The sequence below is a fragment of the Euprymna scolopes genome, chromosome 3, assembly GCF_053919585.1.
Source record: "Euprymna scolopes isolate OS-2025 chromosome 3, ASM5391958v1, whole genome shotgun sequence".
In the NCBI taxonomy this organism is placed as follows: domain Eukaryota; kingdom Metazoa; phylum Mollusca; class Cephalopoda; order Sepiida; family Sepiolidae; genus Euprymna; species Euprymna scolopes.
Window position 1 is genome coordinate 70,639,402 of NC_136484.1, and position 24,091 is coordinate 70,663,492.

A 24,091-nucleotide genomic window follows, 5' to 3' on the forward strand; every position below is an offset into this window, starting at 1 on the left:
TCTTTTGTAAGAATTTACTTCTAGGTAACATTATGAGCTTTCATATTGCCTAAACTTTCCAATATAACATTATAAATGTTCATGCATATTATAATGGAAAAGTTTAAGTGGATACATTGTCATTTGTTTTTAATTTTTACGAATCACCGATGTTTATACGTAATATTATAAATAAATATATGCATATGTTTTGTTTGCCTTGTTAATAATTAATAAATGCCAAACTAATTACGAACGAAAATAAAACTAAAAGTTTATGCGAACTTGATTGACCTTCGCAAAACATTAGTAAAAATATCTCCTGAACTGCGTATATGCTTTCGTTTAAAAAAAAACTGATAACTGAAATCATAATAAAACCAAATCGATTAATATATTTCATGAAACTGTAAAGCTTTTCCCAGTTTCATCTTACGAGAATTTATTTCTGAAAATTAAGTTTTATTTGCTATGAAATACCGGTGTTTCTATAAAGTTTCAAGCTAGGATCAAAGTGTATTATATTGTGGCCCTCTGCCAGCCACATAGAAATCTATGAACTGGTGAAATTTTCATTTTTTTTATGTCCAGAAAAGAATGCTGAATTTATTTTAAAACAAAAAACTGACCTAAATCTGTCCTCTTAGAGGCGAGGCAAGTCTACATAAACATTTGTTCATGTTGTAAATAGGGCAGAAAAACTTCGGGTGATTCTGTTGATTTCACTTTGTTAAACTATAGGCAATTTTAAGGAAAATGCTAATTCATAATTATCTTATGAGTTTAGGCATACAGATGCTCGGCTGAGCTCCATTCTATAGTCTCTCCTCGCCAAACTTTCACAAGAAACACCCGTCTAGCAGAAAACACTATCACTAGTTTCCCCCACTCTTTATCTGTGCCTAAACCTAAGCGTAGATTCCATGAGCAAGGCTTCTTTCTTAGAACTGCACACCTATGGAATTGTCTTCCGTTTTTCTGCTTTCCAGCTGACTACAATATGGTTGTCTTCAAGTCTAACGTAAACAAGTTTTTGATGAGCCGTTCCATATAAGTTAACAAATTTACCGAATCTCCATTACTAACGGTTACTATATTGTCCAATTTCTACTGTACACTCTTCACCTCTTATCCTCGAGTAGCCTCTTGGCCTTGATAAGTGGTGATGCCTATGTAAAAAAAAAAGTGCACAGTGAAAGTGCAAAAGACAGAGAATCAAATGAAGTGATAGAAGTGTAGAGGTGACAGTATTTTAGACTAACCTAAGCATTCGTTTATACGAGAAAATAAAATCATAAACAGTCCGTTTATGAACAGCAGCTTTGCCGAAAGTTTTATGTATGATTTTGTTTTTTTCGGCACGTTTTGAACACGATTATGTTTCGCACTGATTATGCACTGACATGGGTATTCTAATGACAGATTTTTTAGCTTTACTACCTCTGTGTTAGTCCATGAAAAATTGAAAAAGGGCGTTTTGTTCGTGGCACAATCACTAGCAGATTGACCCATAAAGCCAACTGTTTAGTTTTTTAACAGATCCTCTCTTTCCTAGATGCATTACGTTTACCAAGTCTGGTGAACTCCATTCATCTTCTGTATCATAACCTTCCAGAATATCAGAGAGGGACTAAAAGATGATACACCAGCAATTAGTCTGGAACTGCGCAAGACAGAGCCTTCATCTTTCTGAGATATTATAATACCCGCTTACCTATCACTATTCCCGTTTAATAATACGAACCCAACAATAACATATACGCGCAATATTTCATTATTTTTACTTCCCCCATTTCCACATTGGTTTTTCTTCGTTCCTTCTTCTGCTAGTTTATTTTCAATGTCCACTGTTTTTCTATCTAACGTTCGTTTTAACACAAGTTATAAATATCTAAATATTATATTATATTATACACATATACCCACATTGTCACTGCTTATCTAGTATTAAGTGGAATTAGCGTTTATAAGAGATGCAAGATATTATAGGTACTTTTTATCATCCGGGATTATAAAAGTAAAATTACCATAAATAAATGCTTTTAGAGACTATAATTACAATATGCTATTGCTTAGAATATAGAAAAAAAAAGTATAGAATAATTGAACCATCCATATGCATATATGTCTGATTTTCGTAATTACATTCTTTAAAGGTATCCTTTCTTTGTTATTCTTTTATTCTCTTTCTTTAGCATACTAGTTTCTTTTAGTTTTGCAAGAATTTTATTCCACTCTGTGTTCTTTGTTCTCTTCTACTTCGCTTTCGTTCTTCTGTTCGTCTTAATTACTATTCTACAGTATTGTATCGCTTTTATTCTATTATTATTTTTGTCTATATGCACCAATTCTGAAGAACTGTTATTCTCTCACTTTTCTTCATTTGTATTCTGCTATTCTGAAGAACTGTTATTCTCTTATTTTTCTTCATTTGTATTCTGCTATTCTGAAGAACTGTTATTCTCTCATTTTTCTTCATTTGTATTCTGCTATTCTGAAGAACTGTTATTCTCTCATTTTTCTTCATTTGTATTCTGCTATTCTGAAGAACTGTTATTCTCTTATTTTTCTTCATATGCATCCACTAATTCTGTATTTCTTTTATTTTACTATTCTGCCTCGTTTTCATTTTCCTATTGCTTTTGTTCTCATATTCCTTTTCGCTATTCTTTGTTCATTTCATAGTTACATTGCAATTGTTTTCCTTGTTTTTGTTCACTTACTCTTTCTATTTTTCGGCTTTTACTTTAGTTTTATTTAATTTTATTCACTTGACTCTTCTGTTTTATTGCATTATTTGTAATCAATTTCATCCCCTCCTACTTTTTTTAATTTTTTTTTCCATATCGGTTGCTTCATTGATATCTCGGTGAAACTATGCTAAAACAGCAATCTCATTTCAACAATTAAACAGAAACGTTAAAAAAATCCATACAACTAAAAATCGACAGCTCAAACAATATCTGAAATTAACTCGTCTAAAAGCATTTTTTAAGTAGCAAAGTATCTCCACATATTTCAAAGACAAAAAACAATAAAAGTATTTAAAACACGAGAGAAATCACCTTTAGAAGAAAATATATTCTCGAAAGTTGTTTTAATATAAACAAAAATCACTCAGTGAATAAATAAATATATTTAAAAATATTTTACATCTTGTTATCATTTATTTGCTTGATTTGTTTTATGTTATCCTCATTTGTTTGTCTTTTAATTTTTTCCGACATTTTACTCTTTAACTTTTTCATTGTGATATTCAAATATTTACCTTTTTCCATGTCTTGACTAATACGGGATTCAAGAAATTGGATTAAGATTAATTTTCTACTTGTTAGAAAAACGTATTGCAGTTCGTTTTCTTTATTTTCTAACTTGGATAAAACGGTAATAAAGGTTTAACATAGATTCTATATTTAACTTTTTTATTTATTTATTTTATTTTTATTTATTTTTTTTTTTTGTTAACGTTTTATTACATAGAACCACGCCAGACACTACGTGGAAGCATCGTTATTTTAGGGCGCGTGTGCGAGGTAAACGAGGAGACGCGAATGTATGATTAGGGAAAATTAATGACACCTGTTCATTCACTTAGCACAAAATAGCATATTACTGAAAGGAGTTGTTTCCCTTGGACGGTTTGATGTTATAATTAATCTCTTTTTTCTGACAATGGCCACGCAAAGCAACGATTATACAATTGCTAGTTGTTTGTTTCTTTTTATATACGTCATCGAATTTTTGCGTAAAATTTGATTCGTTTGACTGACACGTCACGTTTTTGAAACACCATTTGCATCGTTGAACACTTTTATTGGATCTTTATACAAGTTTGTGTAGAATTTTCGTCGGTATTGTCACGTCAAAGTTGGAGTAAACTGACCGTTAGTGTGTCAAGCTTTAATTTGAAATGATATTCCGTCTTTGAACACAGCAATTCTAATAATTATAGAAACAACCGGATTCATAAAAAAGAATTTATAAAGCCAACTGGTGTATATTCTCAGTGAATGAGGTGCAACAGAGATACAACCAATTGCACTTAATGGAACAGTTGCAGACGGTTAAAATATCGCTCGGTTGGGGTGTCAGAAATAGAGAGTGAATGCCTGGCATCAGGTAGGATAACACATCAGCAAAGACAAAATAAGAAAGTCGAAAACAAAAAAAGAGATTGAATGAACGCATTCCTTGGCCGAAAAAAATCATTCTTGAAATTGAAAAATGTAATTTCAAGCAAAAGAGAATGGCAGCAAAAATCCGTTTAGAAAACCTTCCCAGGCAAAGTATTAATTCCGTTACCACCAGCAGAAATGTAGTAGTCTTCTCGTTTTGATGCGGAAAGGGTATCCATGGAGAATTCCACAAGTTTCAGTTATTTTATATAGTGGTTCTGGCATCTGATTGATTCGTTCTTAGCATTTGGTTATAAAAAGAATCGCCCAAATTTATGGGGGAATGCCCTCCAATTATTTTAATTGTAAAGGGTTGGTCTCCTTGCTGCTTCTGTTGCTTGAAGACTTGGGTAGAAAGTATTAGTCAAGAATCCGTTCTTAAGCCCAAAAGATGCGAGGCCAAGAACTGTCAAACTGAGGTACGCCTCCTAGGTAGTAACTAGGAGATCCAACCTTTCAAATTTTGAAACACGGCTTTCGGGTGGAGTAAGTTTATCGCTTACTACCTGCGGCGCCACTACTGGGGAATGGCGACGAAACTGTCCCGATAATTTTTGTTAGGCTAGAGTGCCCTTTTTTTAGGGACGCTGGTTTGAACTTCTGGCCTTGTGTCACATGAAGCTGCAACGGAAAGCATGTAAAATATCTTCCCTTTAATTATGACAAAAATATTAATATCTTATTTTATCTTATTATATCTTTCCATCAGTCGACGTGTCACGCTAAAGTCTGAAATAGCATTTTCATTTTATGTGAAGCTTACCTTTGCAATAGAATATTCGTAAATTTGTCACACTTAATCTTGCACTAGCAAGTTGGTATGTTACGCCCAAGTTTTCAATAACATTTTTATCGCTGAATATCTAGATATAAAATAAACATAAGTTATCGTGGTATTTTTCTACTTGATCCTAGGGTATATATTCGTGAATGGTTAGGCCACCTCATTTAGAGAGAATATTTTAATATTTATTTTTTATTCTTTGTGATGTTTTATTTTTGTATGGGGATCTTTGAAAAATGTATAGTCGACTCTGATATCTCTTGAGGTAGAAACGGTAGCACCACTGAGAAATTTGAATTTGCTCCTGGTGCGTGCGATGTGGCTTGACCAGGCCATCACTAAACATAATGGGGATGTATTCGTCAAAATGAGACAAGAGAATGAGTTTTGATCAAGGACTTTTTCGTGCATGTAGAGTATTTTGTTTGTTTCAAAAATAATTGTATTTAAAGCTTGCCACATCAAACAATCAAACAACGGACGTACCACATTATATATTGGGCGTATATACCAGTGTTTATTTACCTGAATCAGTGTGACGATGACTGTTCTCAAAATGTTTTGGTTTCTACCAATTTTGTACGATCTCAACGAAATTTAGATTAAGGTTATTTACATACGGCAAAGGCATAGACGGATCTTACACTTGACCAAATATTAAGTATCCTGGGTTAAACTACGTTTTTCGAGGCTAGCAGAAAAGGGATGAGAATGGATTAAGAAAACTTCCTGCGTGTAGTTTTAAAAGTTTAACAACGATTTTGTTTTTGATAGAGGTGATCATCAGATGGAAGATTGATGGGTAATTCTTTTTGTAGTTTCATAATAGTTTTTTATCAATCGCTTCTTTTTTTATATACGAAATCATATGAGATATGTGTTTTGCAAATATAGTTTTAAATGAGAAATAACGAAAGAAATGTAAGATTTGTCTAATAAAGATTATGAAATCAAGCATGATTTAAATACAATATGAATGTTTAGTTTAGATGAAAATTAGAAACGGTAGTCGTTATTTAACAAAGAATAAGAAAGAAAAAAGAGATTTTTTAAAATTATTTCCTATGATTTTTTAATTATTGGTAAAAGATAAAATAAAAAATACTACCGTAATTAATGTGATAAAAAGCAATTCATATGAAATAGTGGCGGTGGCTGCCATGAAATGATTTTACATCAAAACGGGTTATCAAAATGCAATGAAAATAGTGACATAAAGAGACTTTTTTAAACAGAAGAAACTTTTGATGCATGTGATTAGCTGATCGGAAAATTTGGGAGTTGTGTATTTCATTTTAACTGGTGTAAATGCGGTTCCATGTATTTCTTGTTTCCCAGCGTGTTCCGTGTAGAATTCACAATATATATATATATATATATGTGTGCGTGTGTGTGTGTATGTGTGTGTGTGTGTCTGTGTGTGTGTGTGTGCGTGCGTGCGATAATGACCGAAATGTTAGGTGCTCGACAGCCGAAACAAAAACCAATTAAGGGCCGATATTCATTCATTTTTTATGTAACGTAGAATTTTTTAATGTTATAGGATAATGTTACAGTAAAACGATAATAGCAATGTTATCTGCAATAAAATTATCTGGATGGCGACTCCTCAGCTAAACAGTGGATTATTGTTGTATTAATGACATGTCGCAGTAGCAGCTATGCGTATAATGTTGATCGTTTTCTCATGAATTATACTTTTTCTTAATTAGTCTGTTAATAGTTCTGATGCATCGATTCCGGATTTTAACCATAGGCTCGATATCCACTGGAGTGTTTTTCGGGGTTTCTTTTTTTTTCAAGTTAATGTTGAACTATTTTTGTTTTATTATTTATATATGTTTTTAATGATTCTTATATGTATTTTTGTATTTCAATGATTCTTATATGGATTTTTGTTTTTCAATGATTCTTATATGTATTTTTGTATTTCTCTATTGCTATCATGTTACGATCCTGTGTCGAGCGTCGCTAAATCACTCGACGGTTAAGTGTCATCATCAGTGTGAGTTCGAAGTATTTTTAGAATCCCAGCATGGCAACAACCCATCGTCCAATCAAATTAACTCTATCATTTTGGGTGCGTAGACATGCGCGCGGGAACGGATGCCAGGTGTGAAAGACTGCAGAAATTAAAAATCAGTTTTGAATCAAACTTTGAAATGAAAGGATTGTATAGACCCCGGCAACCGACGTGAACTGCAAATATAAGTAAAAGTGGGAATTTTTATTTTTATAAAAGCACTTTTGAAAGGGAGAAGAAAGAAAAGCAACCGAGTTTTTAATTGTCTCAATAAAACGTGAAACGAATTATTTCGTCATAAGAGATTAAACGTCGAAAGAGAAGAATAGAACGCGAGTGCACATTTGTCGTAGTGTGCGTGTCTCCCCACGAGGGCAGAATGCAACATAAGATTATTATTGAGGACAGTGGGGTCAACATATTATTCGACCATCGTGAATTCGACGTATTCAAGGAAGGCATAAGGCCATATTACTCGAACATCGGGCATACAACATGTTCAAGGAAGTCACCATGTTCTTCTGTATTTCAGAATCGAACATCTGAGGACCTTATCCATTTGGATATGCAATCAAGGAAAAGGTCGATTAAGAAATTACCCTTCTTCTTGGCTTAATCGCGATACTTTTATTGGTTTTGTAATTTGAAATTTCAATGACATTAAAAGTAGCGCGTATCAGTCGACATAGTGACTCGTATTTCTATTCACAGCCGTGAGAAATTGGCGTCTTGATAATTAATAACTTCGAGTAACTCTCAATTATTATCATTATCGTGAGTTCCATTATTCATTTATTCTTTCTTTCTCTTTTTGTTCTTCTTTGAAGATATAACATCGGTTTCTATGTATTCCCCGTACTCTCGTATCTATGTCCTTATCATTCCTATTTTCCTTCTGCCCTTATTTCAACAGCCTTTCTTCTTCTGTGTCTCTATTTCATTTCTAAAATAATGTTTTTTCAGCCAGCTTTAAATTCTTATTTCTGATATTATATCAAAAATTGTGTATTTTATTAAATTAAATTATATATATATATATATATATATATATATATATATATATATATAGTAGACTTTTACTGTTTAAAAGGAGCAAAAATTATAGCCTTTTGATTTAGAATAAATGATTTATGCCAAATTTAATGTTGAATATGGTTTAAGTTTTTAAGTTATGCATCAAATAGTAATCCCTATTAATTCATATTAATTCCTAATTCTACATCGAACGGGTACCATAATACGTAGGTCGCTGAACCTTATTATATTAAAGTTCTATTTGAAATTTAAGACAAATCGATTCTGTAGAAAACATTTAGAATAAACTTGGTATTGTGGTGACTAATCCCTATTAATCGTTATTAATCTTGGATTGTGCATCAAACGGATACTATAATACGAATTTCGATGCATATTATCATTAAAAAAATTCATAAAAATTTCAGCCAGATTGATCCAGCTATTTCCGTGTAAAAGTGGAATGGACAGACAGACATACTAAGAGAAATATAATATAGTATATAGATGCATTGTATTTCAAATATCATATCTTGCTTAGTTTATTTAATTGGATCTATTAATTGGCAGAGTTTCTAATATTATTTGATTTTATTCTTTCTCAATGATTGATCATTATTGTTACTTACATCGCTTTCAATGAATCAGCTTGTTTATTATTCCCAATTGCTTGAATAGGATTAAGTTTGCATATATTTTACGTTTAAAATGTTCCTTTTTCATCTGTACAAATATCGATTCACATTATCTAACGAGCCTGATTTATCATTTCCTTTCCCCAAAGTTTCATTTGATTCACTGATAAGTCTGACTTTTTTTATGTGTTTGTTTCTGCATTAATTTTCGGTTTTCATGTCTATGATGATCTCACATTGATTTCGATAGGCTGGTCCGCTCCCTGTTTTACTAACTTGCGCATTGCACACATTTATCCATTTGTGTACTCACATCCAGTAAACTTCCGGTTTCGCTTTGTGTTTTTCTATCATGGCATCCATGTTACTTCTTGTTCTCTTTGTTATTTCTGCTGTGTATCCTTGTATTCCGTTGAATATTATTTGATCTCTAATATTTTTATCTGCTTTCAGAATTAGTTTAGGCTACTGTCCTGTAAATACACACACACACACACACACACACATATATATATATATATATATATATATATATATATATATATATATATATATATATATAAAGCTGAACGTCTGTGTATGTGTCTGGTCACGAATAGGCTCCTATATGGGTGACTATTATAGAAAACTGATCACATATAATGATAGAATATGTATCGAGAGACAGGAATGGGTATGTTTGATCTGGCATAATGATGATTCATTAAAATTGTGAGGTCTGCGTACGCACCTGGTCCACAAAGTGTGGAAATAAAAAATTAAAAAAAAAGTTTACAAGTGTTTTTTAGTCGCGTACAAGCGACTCTATAAGTAACACCATCGGTCCGTCGGTCAGTCGGTCGGGCGGTCAGTCGGTCTGTCGGTCTGTTCGTAACACTTTTGTGCTTGGCCTTTTTGGTTAAGATCAAAGGTCTGTTGTTAATGGATGCTGTTCTTAGCTTTTTAAGCTTTTCTTGGCCTTTTAGCCAAGATCAAAGTGTAGTATCTTTTCTTACTGCATGCTGTACTTATGTTTGTGATATAAAGTGGGGATCACTTTTCTGTATTAATTTAAGGTAAAATGATCACCCACTTTACAACCAGTCAGCCTCAAAGCCATTCAAGTCATTCTCCAGATCATTCAAGTTGTTTTTGAAGGATTCCAGTTATATTTTAAGCATTCATGTCATTCTTAAGTTCGTTCAATTAATCCTCAAGTTCATTTAAGTTATTCTAAGTCATGTACTTTTTATTTATTTAAGTCATTTCAGTCCATTTTTCGGTCATTTTAGTTTATCTTTAAGAATTTCATGTCAATCCTACATTCACGCATCCATTCATTACAGGAGAGCACGCGACTAATGGCTATCGGCCTTGTTGATATAGATGTACATAATAATACTTTGATAAGTATTTTTTTTTAACTTAAATAGGTATGGTATAATAAAATTGTGGGGTCTGCGTTCGCGCCTGGCCTCCATAGAATGGAAATAGGCACAAACTTTAATAAAGACTTTTCATATCTATCTGCATAAGTATACTTTGATAATGAGGTTTCAGTTTGAAGAAATATGGTATAATAAAATTATGGGGTGTTCGTTCGCGCCTGACCTCCATAGAATGGAAATATGTCACAAAGTTTAACAAGGTTTTTTAATATAGATCTACAGAATATTGTGATAAGTGTTTCAGTGTGAACAGGTATGGTATAATAAATTATGAGGTTTATCTATTTTATTTTTACTTTCATCGTATTTTGCTTTGGTTTTGATACCCCCAAATTCGAAGCTATCTCTTTACAACCCTTCCTTTTCATAACCTATCCTACTTTCATAAATCAGAGTCCATTTTCTGTAGGCTGTTTTTGGACCCAGTCAACGATGGATACTTTTGCTCGTGTATATATATATATATATAAATATATATATATATATATATATATATCACGTTCACACACCGGTTCTCGCCAGATCACCGAAGTTAGGCAACGTTGAGCCTCATCAGTACCAAATGGGTAACCATTTGGAAAGGTTAGGTGCTGTATGTACCGCGCCGAGTCGTAGAAATGTCCAGGTTGGTATCTGGAGGCACATTAATTTACTGGGAGAAATGCACTCTCAGTCTTCGTTAAGACATGCACCTAGGAGAAGGAAACTCTGATGTAAAAACCTGCCGTCTACTGTATACTCTGTCCTGTGGCAGTTTCTGCATCGACGGAAGTTAGCAGTAATACCAAAAAAGTGGATGGTTCTATACAAAGACTTTATAGTGATAAACAAATCATCTGTGTGGATTTCCGAGTGACTTATTTGTTGAGGTAGAACCTCATACGTCGAAATCAACGGGAGAGTCAATAATAATATATATATTTATATATATATATATATATATATATATATATATATATATATATATATATATACAGTGTATCACAAAGGTGAGTACACCCCTCACATTTCTTCAAATACTGAAGTATATCACTTCATGAGGCAGCAGTGAAAACATGATTTTTTTTTGACACAATGAAAAGTAGTCTGTCTGCATCATATATAACGGTGTAAATTCATTTTCTCCTCAAAATAACTCAAAATATAATCATTAAAAGATAAATCCCTGGCAACAAATGTGAGTACACCCCTTACGAAAAGTTGTCCATATTAACATACAACATGCTAACTCTCAATATTTTGTGAGGCCACCATCATTATCTAAAACTGCCTCTTCTGTCCTGGGTATAGAGTTTACTAGAGCTTCACATGTAGCCACTGGAATATCCTTCCACTCTTCAATTATGACATCGCGGAGCTGGCGGATATTTGAGGATACCCCAAAGATGTTCTATTTGGGTTCAAGTCTGGAGACACCTTGGCCAGTCTATCACCTTTACTCTCAGTCTCTTTAGTAAAAGAGTGGTTGTTTTGGGCAATTGTTATGGTGGAACACTGAACTGCGACCTAGTTTCTGGGTGGGAGGCTCTTCTGAAGGCAATACACAAGAAAGCCCGAAACCGTTTGCTAAAGACAAGTCAACAAAGCCCATTACTGAAACCATGTGCTATGGTCTGATGAGAGGAAATTTAATTTGTTTGGTTCTGATTGGCCTTAAGCATGCGTGGCGGCGTATATTTTTGCTCCACCCTATATATATATATATATATATATATATATATATATATATATATATATATATATATATATATACATTGGTCCTGGATATGACCTTAAATTATATCCGATAGTGAGGCCCCAGCTCACGGGCTTTGGAGATTGTGGAGCCACCCTTTAATTGCCATTTCTTCCAGGTCCACTCTGACCCGGAGTGGTAGTACCTTTTAGGGGCCCAACTATGGGTTAAATAGAAACCGACTTTTAAAAATATATATTCTATTAAAAAAAAACATTCTTCAAAATAACTGGATTCGGCATTAAATAACCTGAAAAGGGTTGATATGCCGTAAAATTCACCAACAAAATTATCTCAATTTGAATTTGATTAATCCATTTTGAAGTTGATTGTTCCATTTGGAAATTGATTATTTCTCATTTTGAGGTTGTTTTCCAATGTGAAATTGGTTGATTTATTTTGAAGTTGATTGTTCCATTATGAAGCGATTAATTTTTCCACTCGAAAATAAGTCCATTTTGAAGTTGATTATTATTATTTTGAACTTGAAGTGCTATAGGACAAAGGTATATGTTAGTATCCATTTATTGTTATTAAAGTTTATTGAATAAAGGACTTACGAAATAAAGGTTTATACATTTTTAGGAAGAATACAATAGCAGTTGTATGAAGTGCGTCATGCTATTTTGTAAATAATTGTAGCAACAGTCTACTTCTATCTTCATTTGGAGAAAGAAATAGTACTTGTGAATGTAACTTAGTCTATTCACACCCACTGTCCGGCATTGTTGTCTATTCAAACTAGATCCGTTATCGATTCGATTACCTGCGGTCAAAAGTTAAATCATCTTTATATAACACAATCAAAAATAAACTCTCTGTTACACAACACAATCAAAAATGGAAATGTTTTTAAACAACATAAATCTTACAAGTATTACATGTCAATGGCCTCTGACATAATATGTTGTTTTTGTTCTTTTCTAGGAACACATATATTCAGAAAGAAATATTTTATGACGTGTAGCTTAACTAAAATTCTGACAGTAACCGAATTCAGTTTTAGTATTCAAGTGTCACGTGGTTAAATTAACCAATTAATTATAAATTATTCATATGGTATTGTAGCCGATCCTAAACTTCCGAATATATAACTGCACCTGAAAACTATTTCTATACCTTTGTTTCAAAAGTATATTACTGCTAAATAAAACATTCTACTGTTCGGTAACAATGTTTTATATTACAGAAAAGATGAATAATCTTGAATTATAATAAAGTTAACATTGCCTCAGTATAAAATGAGTTATTTTCAACAAAGAAATACATAACACGAGCTTTGGTTGCCTTATAATTTTAAGTTTTAGGTAATTGCATTCAATTTTAACTAACACATTCGCCGACCAGTTCTGCTTATACTAAAACATAATAAATAGATTACGTTTTTTTTTGTTTTTTTTACTAAAGCATAAACAGCAAGTTTTTAGGAGTTGGCATTTAACTAACCCAAAAAGAAAATAAATCGATTACAAGTTTTTTGTTTCTAAAACATAAAAAAAATCCAGTTACTTTTTATGGGTGACCGATAAACTACACAAAAAAATAAATAGATTATGTTTTTTCAACACCAAATATTACGCTTTTTTTCTCAGTACATTAACCTATGATCAATCAATTCATATTTCTTCGGTTTACGGATCATGTTACTTCTTGTATAGAATTTTCGAGTAAGAGTCTATTTTAACAGCATCTTCTTTTCATAGTGCAAAATAGTATAGAATATAAAACTAATCCCCCTACACATATACATAAAGGCTTTTTAAATAATGACATTATTTTTCATGACTGTCCGTAAGTTGCATATGTTTGTAGCTTATTAATCATGTTTTTAGTAAAATTACTATTATTAATAATACGTAACATCGACAGAAATTGAGCAAGACATTTTTTAGTCAATCTAATTTGCTATGGTAAAGCAGTGACACAGGCAACTAGTTTTAAAATGGTAGGAGTGGCTGAAAATATAATTGATTTCATAGAGAAATATATGAGCAGTTGTAACACCAACCTTTTTTCTAGTTATGAAACTATTAGGGACAGTTAACATCAGATGCGGTATCTTCCAAGGTAATACCTTTTTGCCGCTTCTATTCATAATAGCACTCATACCATTGACACATGTACTAAGAGAGACAAAGATGGATACCAACTGGAGAAGAACGGACCGAAGATTAGCCACATGTTATTTATGAAGAAGTCAGTTCTGCTTGGCTTAGCAAACATCCTACGCCAGGTTCTTTCCATCTAATTGACTTTGAAATTGTTTGGCAAAACAGAAAAGGGAATTAACTCTCTAGCCTAAATTGTAAAGTAATGGAGTGAAGACATAAATATGAAGTTTGGAAATTTCAAATGTGCAGTAGTTAGTCTTAAATGAGGGAAGAGAGGGACCATGAAAGTCATCATGTTTACAAATGGTAAAAGATAAGGAGATTCTAATGCAGAAGGCTACAAATGCCTGGGAGTTCTTAAACTTGATAATTTTCAATTAAATAAAAGACGTGGAATAAGAAAACTTCATCGTGCCAATAAGCATAGGTGCGCTTAGTTCAATTCCTGATGATCTTATGAAATGCTTGAGATCCTTGTGAATCAGATGCAACATAAATGTACTCAAGAAGTCAGTTCTGCTTGGCTTAGCAAACATCCTACGCCAAGTGATTTCCATCTAATTGACTCTTTGGCTATCCTCACTAGTTTGGTGTAAGAACCCGCTCTTAAGAGAAAAAAAAATGCCGTAAATACATCACAACACTGTGAAGTTAATAATAATAATAATAATAATAATAATAATAATAATAATAATAATAATAATAATAATATAGCAGTGCCAGCTGACGTGAATGTGGCAGGAAAAGAAAAAGAGAAAGTCGAAAATATCATAACTTGAAAAGGGAGATAAAAAATCTTATGGAAGTTGAAGAAGGTAGAATTTATACCTATTGTGTTGGGAGCTCAGGGGAGTATAACAAAAGGATTTGACAAGTGGATTGAAAAAATTGGGATCCACTTCAAAAGACTGTCTTATTGGGAACCGTTAGACTCTTGCGCAAAGTGCTTGAAAACTGAGAAAAGAAATGCTAATAGCCTATGTTCATATATTATAATCCGCCTATCAGTATAAAATCGGCAATAACAACACCCAGACACAAACTGTGAATAATTGGTAACACATTTGTTTTTGGAGGTGATTGCACAACTCTAGGCTGGAGGTATCGGATCTAGCAAAGAAGGGATACCGAAATCCGTAGTTTGTATCACTGCTGTTGATGCTTTGTGGCACTGATTTCTGGTGGCAGTGAACTTTTGGCGACGAGCATCCTCAAAAGTGGCAGTAGTAGTTTGCTCGATCACTAGCACAGAGTTTCAATTCCTTTGGTACAAGTTCACATTATTGTAGATTGGTCGTGTCTGTGTCCTGGTGGCGTTTTTGGACGACCTCTTTCTTTTATTAAGTTATCTGTACAAAAAGCGTATAGGCATGCGGTATTCTTCCAAGCAAATTACATGAACTACGAAACGCAGATCGGCCCTGATGAGCATACTCTCTATGTTTGATGATTTGACTTCATCCAGGACTTCAAAATTAGTAATGCGTGGGATATCTAAGAATTTTTCCAGCAATACATAGAAGTATAATAGAGAAGCACAGGGTAGCATATTCTAACCAATAAATAATGAATCATTTTGGTTAGATTTCATGTAGTTATGTTCTAATAGTCAAAACATGTTTAGTGAACATAGAAAGAAGATCACAGACAAATCTCGTTCACATTGATTCATGTTTCCTATGTTATAGCAAATCAATAAGTCTATAACATCATTCTTAAAAATGACATATTTTACATAACAAATATTAATTTTCCAATATAATCTCGTTCTTGTCAATACGTTCTATTCAGTGGCAAATATCTAATTCCATAAACCAGAATTCAACTCAATAAGCCATCCCTAAATAATACCAAACATTGATCGTTGCTCATTAGTTTGTATATACATCTCGACGCATGCGTAAGAGACGGAACAAGCATATTGAACGGGATGCGTTCAAATCCTGAAAGCAATGAACCAAAAATGGCAGGTTCTAGGGAGGAAAAACGTCGATAAAAAGCACAAAGAGCGGTAATGTATGTGCATGCATTGGTGTTACAACAATATTAATAGAAATATTCAAGGATGCATGTAAAAGGAAAGAAAAGTTTTCAAGATTTACTGTTATAGACATGTCATTTCGTTCTTTTTTAAAGAAAAATATTTGTGAAACATCTCGATATTTTTATAAAAAACAATTGTTTTTTATATAAATAAATATACATGTTTACGTTTTTCGATTTATTAGACAAAAAACATGCAAAATCACGGATTTTTTTCAGGTTTATTTATTAGACTATGAATTAGCATATTAATTAACGACGTGTGACTGATTGATTGGAATACATAAAAAGTGTATGAAAATTCTTCTTAGTAATCTAATACTATATGATCATTTTGTTCGAATGTTAATTTTTCCAAGTTTCATAAGTGTAAATATATGTGTAAATATCTGTAATATTTATATTAATACTAGTCTACCCGTTGGCCCTTAAAGGATAAAATGAAAATGTTCCAAATAAAAAGTGATTTTGAAATTATATTGTCTTTTTAGTGAGGAGTGAAAAAATAAAACGCAGAAAGCCAACAGGGTACGATTGCAAGCACTAATTAAAATTAAGGAGCCTTACTAAAAGCACTACTAAAGCCAAGTTTTTATCTCCCCCCTCATCTTCAAGAGAAAGTATTTTTTAAGTAAGGCCTGAAAAAAATACATCGTCAGATCACACAGGTGCGCTATTAAAAGCAACCAATATGGATATAAATATGATTATAGTTATATATTGTATATTTATATTTTAATCATTTTTTTTTTACCTCAACGGGCTTAAATTTCATATATTTGTAAGGAAAACACGTTAAAATAAGTTAGAACAAAAAATATTGTTAACTTTTGTATGCTTTGAATAGCAGCAATGGCTTTTAATATCAGACTAAAGACAGGGCGGCCATGAAATGGGTAAGCAGACGATTTTTTTAAAACAGCGAGTAACAATCTTGATGAACGGTTTAAACGCACAAACAAACAAGCTGATATGAGTTTTATAATTATATAGATATATATCACTGCCAGAAGTATTCTACATGTCTAGCGTATACATGACAGAAGAATATATACATCACTGGCTTCCAAATTAGTAGTTTAAGCCTGGGAAGATTGTATCAAAACAATAAAACATATTCTACACTTTACTCCTTCAAATGAGTAAAAAAAAAACAAGAGGTGGAATAATCATATAATTACAGAACGCATAACATACTCTCAACGGATGATGTTATGCTTATAACAACATAAAGAAATATATTTTCATACTATTTCTTTCTATGTTTTATATATATATATATATATATATATATATATATATATATATATCACACACATATATATATATATATATATAGTGTATCACAAAAGTGAGTACACTCCTTATATTTCTTCAAATATTTAAGGATATCTCTTAAGTCAAGCACGATGGTGGGAATGTCATGGTCTGGGGCTGCATGAATGCTGAATGTATTAGAGAGTTACATTTCATTAAGGGAAACATGAATAACATGTACTGTCAAATACTGCAGCAGAGCATGATCCCATCCCTCCAAAAACTGGGTCGAAGAGCAGTGTTCCAGCATGACAATGACTCAAAACGCACATCCAAGACAACCACTACTTTACTGAAGAGGCTGAGGGTCAAGGTGATGGACTGGTCAAGCATGTCCCTAGACTTGAACCCAAATAGAACATTTGAGGGCATCCTCAAGCAGAAGGTGGAGGTGCGCAAAATCTCAAATATCTGCCAGCTCCGTGACGTCGTAATTGAAGAGTGGGAGATGCTTCCAGTGGCTACATGTGAAGCTCTGGTAAACTCCATGCCCAGGAGGGTAAAGTCAGTTTTAGATACTGATGGTGGTCACACAAAATATTGAAAGTTCACATGTTTTATGTTAATATTGACAACTATTCGTAAGGGGTGTACTAACTTTTTTTGCCAGGAATTTAGCCTTTAATGGCTATATTTTGAGTCATTTTGAGAGGAAAATAAATAAACTCTGTTATATATATATATATATATATATATATATATATATATATATATAATGGGTTAAGAAATTCCAACGAAAGAAAAATGTATATTTAAATAAGGGAGTAGGCATGCCAATGAATAATAAACACTTACAAGCCTCCACCCCTTGGAAAATCTTCAAATTAACTACGAAAATCGCCATTTTTACATCTCCAACACATTTGAAAATAATTTCTGACGAGGACGCATCACAGAAAGTCTGAAACGCGCGTAAAAACGATTTCAATGACTTAAAAACATTATTACAATGATCCAAACATAATTCCCAAGACAGGGAATAATAAAATAATGTTAAAAAATACACATTGTTGGTGACTACACCCTTATTTATATATATATATATATATATATATATATATATATATATATATATATATATATATAGTGCCACACAAAAGTATTGGATTCGTTACACTTTTCTTCATAACTTTAATTAGGGTTCACGATTTTACCTAAAATTTGGTCAGTATATTACTATTACTATTCTAACTAATATTTGCGGTAATAATTACAAAATTAGTTTAGAAAATTTATATTAAAGGAAAAATATAAATCAACTAACGCAAAAGTATTGATTTGATATTTGGTTGCATAGCCTTTATTTCGTTCAACAGCTTCCAATCGCTTTCTATAGTTGCACACATATTTTACAAAGATATGCAGGTATTTTGCGCCATTCTTCCTTGGAGAACTATTCTAGTTGTTCTAGCTGTTCTAGTTGTTGAATATTTTGTGGATTCCTTTTGTGAACATTGATCTTCAATATTTTCCACAAATGTTCAATTGGGTTGAGGTCTAGAGAATTACGGGCAAAATAAGAACCTCAATTCCGTTATTTCTAAGCCATTCTTTGGTTAGTTTGGCAGTATGCTTGGGATTATTGTCCTGCTGAAATACGAAATTGCTATTATGTCCCAACAAATCAGCAGATTTCTGGAGCTTTTTCTCCAAAATCTCCCGGTGTATACGTCCATTCATTCTACCATTGATGATTTCTAGTTCACCAGTACCTTTGGATGAAAAACACCCCCATACTATAATCGAACCACTGCTAAACTTTACCATAGGAATGGTATTTTTGTTGCTATAGGCGGTGCCATTTTTACGCCATACATGTGTTGCTGTGTTTCTTCCAAAGATTTCGATTTTAGTTTCGTCTGACTAGATTACCTTGTTCCAAAATTCTTGTGGTTGTTCCCCATATGTTTTAACATAATTCAAATGTGATCTGACATGCTTAAGCTTCAATAATAGAATTTTTTCTTGGGGACCTTGATACAAAACCTGCACGATTTAGAACTCTACTGATTGTATCTTAAGTCCAACCACCCTCCATCAATTATAAAACACATTCCCAACTCGATCGTAAGTAGACTCAGTAATAACTCAAGTGATGAAAATACATTTAATAGGTCAACCAATATCTACGAAACAGCCCTAAAAAAAAAGTGGATACAAAAATATCGATATCAAATATAAGCAACAAAACACCAACAACTATAATAAAATCAAAAATAGAAGAAAAAGAACTATAATTTGGTATACGGCCCCATACAATCAAAGGTTAAAAACAAAACTTACGTAAATTGGAGTAGCGTTATCTTTTAAGTATGGTTCATATGTGTTTTTATCTAAGTTTAACGTGACGTCCAGGAAGTTTGTTATTCTATGTTAGCTCATACGTCTGCTTCTAGGCCTAATTTTTTAATTTCCTTGTGTATGATTTTCTTAAAATTTTCTCCCTTGACTTTGTTGGAGTTTTTTATTATAGCTAGTCCGTCATCTCTATATAGGCCGATATCCGTATATTACTTGGTAAGAAATCTCTGACCTTATTGAAAAACACTTTCCCGCAACCAACCCCTTACACAAAATCTTCAATAAAAATACCTTGAAGTTATCTTACAGTTGTTGCGAAAATTTAGAGATGATAATTAAAGCACATAATAACAAAATACTAAATAAAAACAATGTAAACAACAACAAAATAAACAATAAAAAAGTAGACACCATGACAAAAATAAAACCAACACTAGCAGAAATAATAATAATAATAATAATAATAATAATAATAATAATAATAATAATAATAATAATAATAATAAAATAATAATAATAATAATAATAATAATAATAATAATAATAATAATAATAATAATAACAAACCAACCCCGGACAAGAACAACCATACCATAAATAAAAATAATAATAACGAACAAGATAAATGCAACTGTAGACACCGCACACTTTGCCCAGTTCAAAATAAATGTCTAACAAAAAGCGTAGTTTATCAAGCAACAATATTTGCGAAAGAAAACCCAAATAACAAGAAATATTACGTAGGCATGACTTCCTTAGATTTCAAAACCCGATACTATGACCACAAAAGTACATTCAAAAATAAAAACACCGTATAAAAACAACACTAACGAATAAATACTGGGAACTCAAAGAAAGCGGACATTCGCCGGTAGTTAAGACAAGCTACCACGTGCAGACGACCCATGTAAATTATGCCTCCATGAAAAATTTGCTATCCTGTACTTTAAAGAACCTCAAAATCTATTAAACTGTAGACGAGAAATAGCAAACAATTGTGTTCACAAAATAAAACTTACTCTAGGATAGCGATACAAAATAGCTTTAAAACTAACAAAAACAATAGAAAACAAACAAATAAATAAATTAAATAAACATGAATAAACATAAACGACCACACACACACACACACATATATATATGTATGTATGTGTGCACGTATGTGTGTACACATATGTATATTTATATATAAAAAAAAAGCAGAAATGAGGAAAATCGTCTGCCTTAAACCACTAACCTAGTTCTAAAACAGATCCTTTGTTCGATAAAATGCATGCCCATTGGCTGATAGGAAGGGGCGCGGTGGATACTAGAAAGCTGATTGGCTAATTAAAATCCTCAACATATATAAAAAATGGAAACAACCACAGAATTCGCGCATAAGCCTGACGAATCCTATAATGAATGAAACGCCGAATATTCAGTGTAGCTTAATCGCCATGTATATTTTATAAATTACTAACTAGCTCTACCTACGTATTGAGCACTTTTGAAGTCAATACTTAAAGTTTACGCATAAATCTATACTTACTCACATAAAATTAATATACGAAAGTATAGATTTATGCGTAAACTTTAAGTATTTACTTCAAAAGTGCTCAATATATATATATATATATATATATATATAATTAAAATTACAATTGAATTTACCAAAATGATCCAAGATGGTAAAATTAAAGTAAATTATAAATATTAAAGAATTAATATTTATAAAATTATCTCAGCCAGATATAAAAGCTCGATAATACCAAATAGGAAATAGAGCTTATAATATGAGCAAACAGTTAATAAAATATGTTAAAAACACTTTGAAATGAGTTAAAAACATATTTAATCTGATAAGGAAACACTAGATAAATGGATAGTCCTTAATCCGCGGAGTTTCGAAGAAATACTCTCCTTCTCATCAGAGGGTAGGAATTAGCAAAATGCAGGATCGGATTTTGCATGCAGAAGTATTTGATGAAACAACAAATAAGTCAAAGATCTTACTTGAAAACAAAATAAGTTAAGCAGAGGGAATATGGTAAAGAAAAAGGTGATTACACATGAATGGATAGTCTGGTGGAAGATAAAAAATCCAGTGACGGTAAAATCCAAATGTAAAACTTCAAGAAAGTTAAAAGAATTTCCATTTGTACAAGTAAAATCCAAAGAAATCCCGTAATTGGAAGAAGATGGTCCATAATAATCCAAAGGCAGAAATCCATGGAATAATTCACAAAAATGTGTACAAGGAAAAAAATAATATTAATAAAAGAAAAATAAGATGTGCTTTTCACTCTACTTCCGAGACATAACTATGCGTATATATATATATATATATATATATATATATATATATATATATATATATATATATATATATATACGCAGTGCCTTCAATACGTTTCCGGACATTTTTGTACAGGCATAAAATATTATCGTAGACTCTTGAAAATTTAGTATGTTATTGTGCTATACATCTTATAAAATGACTGACTAATTTTTATGATTTCATGTTCAAATGAACAGGTCCAGCAGAAATTGAAATACACCATACAGCTTGTGAACGATATGCAATAAAATTGGAATGTTTCAAACTGCTTTTGGAGCATCTTGTATTAATCGAGCATCAGTTTCTGAGTGGCATAAGAGATTCAAGGAATGGAAGGAGTCTGAGGGATGATGAAAGGTGTGGCTGGAGTAAGGAAATCAGAACACTAGAACTTCATGGATAAAGACTGCCGTGTGTCTATAAAAACAATAAGTGCACAGTTTAATGTCACACAATTATCCGCTAGAAACTGAAGATGTGGAAGATTTGCACAAAGCTTTTTTTCCAATAGTGCTCCAAGAAGATCAGAAAGAAAGACATTGTCATGACCTGGGAGATGGTTGGGCTAATCAGTTCAGATCCCGCACTTATGGATTCTCTGTAGACTTCTGATGAAAGCTGGATCCGCTGCTATAACCCAGAAACTTATGATGATACCTTTTTTTTTACAGCAATCATGATCTACATGCATTAAGTTTCCACTGCAAAGATAATCAACAAGGAATACGATGTTGAGGTTCAAAGGGAGTTCAGGAAGAGATTTCGTCAGAAAGGGCCAGCACTCTCAAAACTAAGTCAGTGGCATTTTCCCCGGAACAATGCACCAGTCCACAACTTCATCCTTTTCATAGATTATTTGATCAAGATGGACAGCAAGACAGTTTCTCACTCTTCCTATAGTCCAGACCTTACTCCCTGTGACTTTTAGTTATTCTTTAAGGAAAACCTTAGATGATGTCATTGTGAGAAAACTGAGGAGATGAAAGAGCCTGTGACGAGGGTCATTGATACGCTCATACAAAAGAACTTCCATGGAGCCTTCTAGAAATTGTTGGAACAGTATAACAAATACATTGCAGCCGGAGGAGATTACGTTGAAGGGGACTACAGTTTCACGAGTATCCTATCAATAAAAGTGCCTATATGAAAACAGTTGTGAAACTTATTGAAGGCATCGCGTATGTGTATGGATTTTACACACACAGGCACAGACACACCACGCAAAAATGTATGTATATATATATATATATATATATATATATATATATATATATTTGTACGTAAAATCCGTACACACACACACGCATATATATATATATATATATATATATATATATATATATATATATATATGTTTGCGTGTGTGCAGATTTTGTGTACAAAACCCGATAAATCCAATTTCTTGAAATTGAGTAAAAGGCGTTTTTTTAAGCTCAAATATTGTTTGACAAATTGCACTTTTTTTCTGTTCTAAACATTAAAATATCAAAATGTGATTATACCAGGACGAAATTGAAAGCATTTGAATATACTTTATGGAAAGCAGATTTTTTATCAAAACCAGATAAATTCAAAACCCCTTTTATTTTCGATAATATCAATATGAACTATCTTTCTACTTAGAATAATGTATTGACAAAAATCATATAATTGTTATAAGAAAGTGTAGACATATACAGAGATACACTGTTGATCAAAAATTTAAGACCACTTAGAAATTTTTAAACAGAAACCCTTTTTGTAAGGGTAGATTTTAAACTTAAGTTTACTTATACTACAATCTAAAAGGTTATGGAAACAAAAAGGTACATTCCAAAGAATTTTTGAAGTCATCAAAAGCAGTGGAGGTAGAACGCATTAATAAATTTGATTGTTGAATGTTGCTTTTTGTTTCCATAACCTTTTTGATTATATATATATATATATATATATATATATATATATATGCGTGTTTGTGTGTGTGTATAATAATTATTATCTATATATTGATCTATACATTAATATGCTAATTCACTTCGGCCGTTATCAACCAGTCCATTCTTAAAAGGAACATGGAATATTCCAAATAGATGATAAAACTAAAAAAAATATTAAGAAACCTCTAGCGACATTCTGATTAGGTCGAAATAAGTAAAATAATTTTGATTTTAGGGATCTGTTAAATCTCCACATTTCAGGTGAAACATGTTTACCTACTTATATGTCATGTTGAAATTAGTACAAATTC

At 32.2% G+C, this 24,091-nt stretch overlaps 1 pseudogene; it reads left to right on the top strand.

The window, feature by feature from the left end:
• Positions 1–9,555: 9,555 nt before the first annotated feature.
• Positions 9,556–9,683, top strand: LOC145265358 (U2 spliceosomal RNA; annotated as a pseudogene).
• Positions 9,684–24,091: the final 14,408 nt, after the last annotated feature.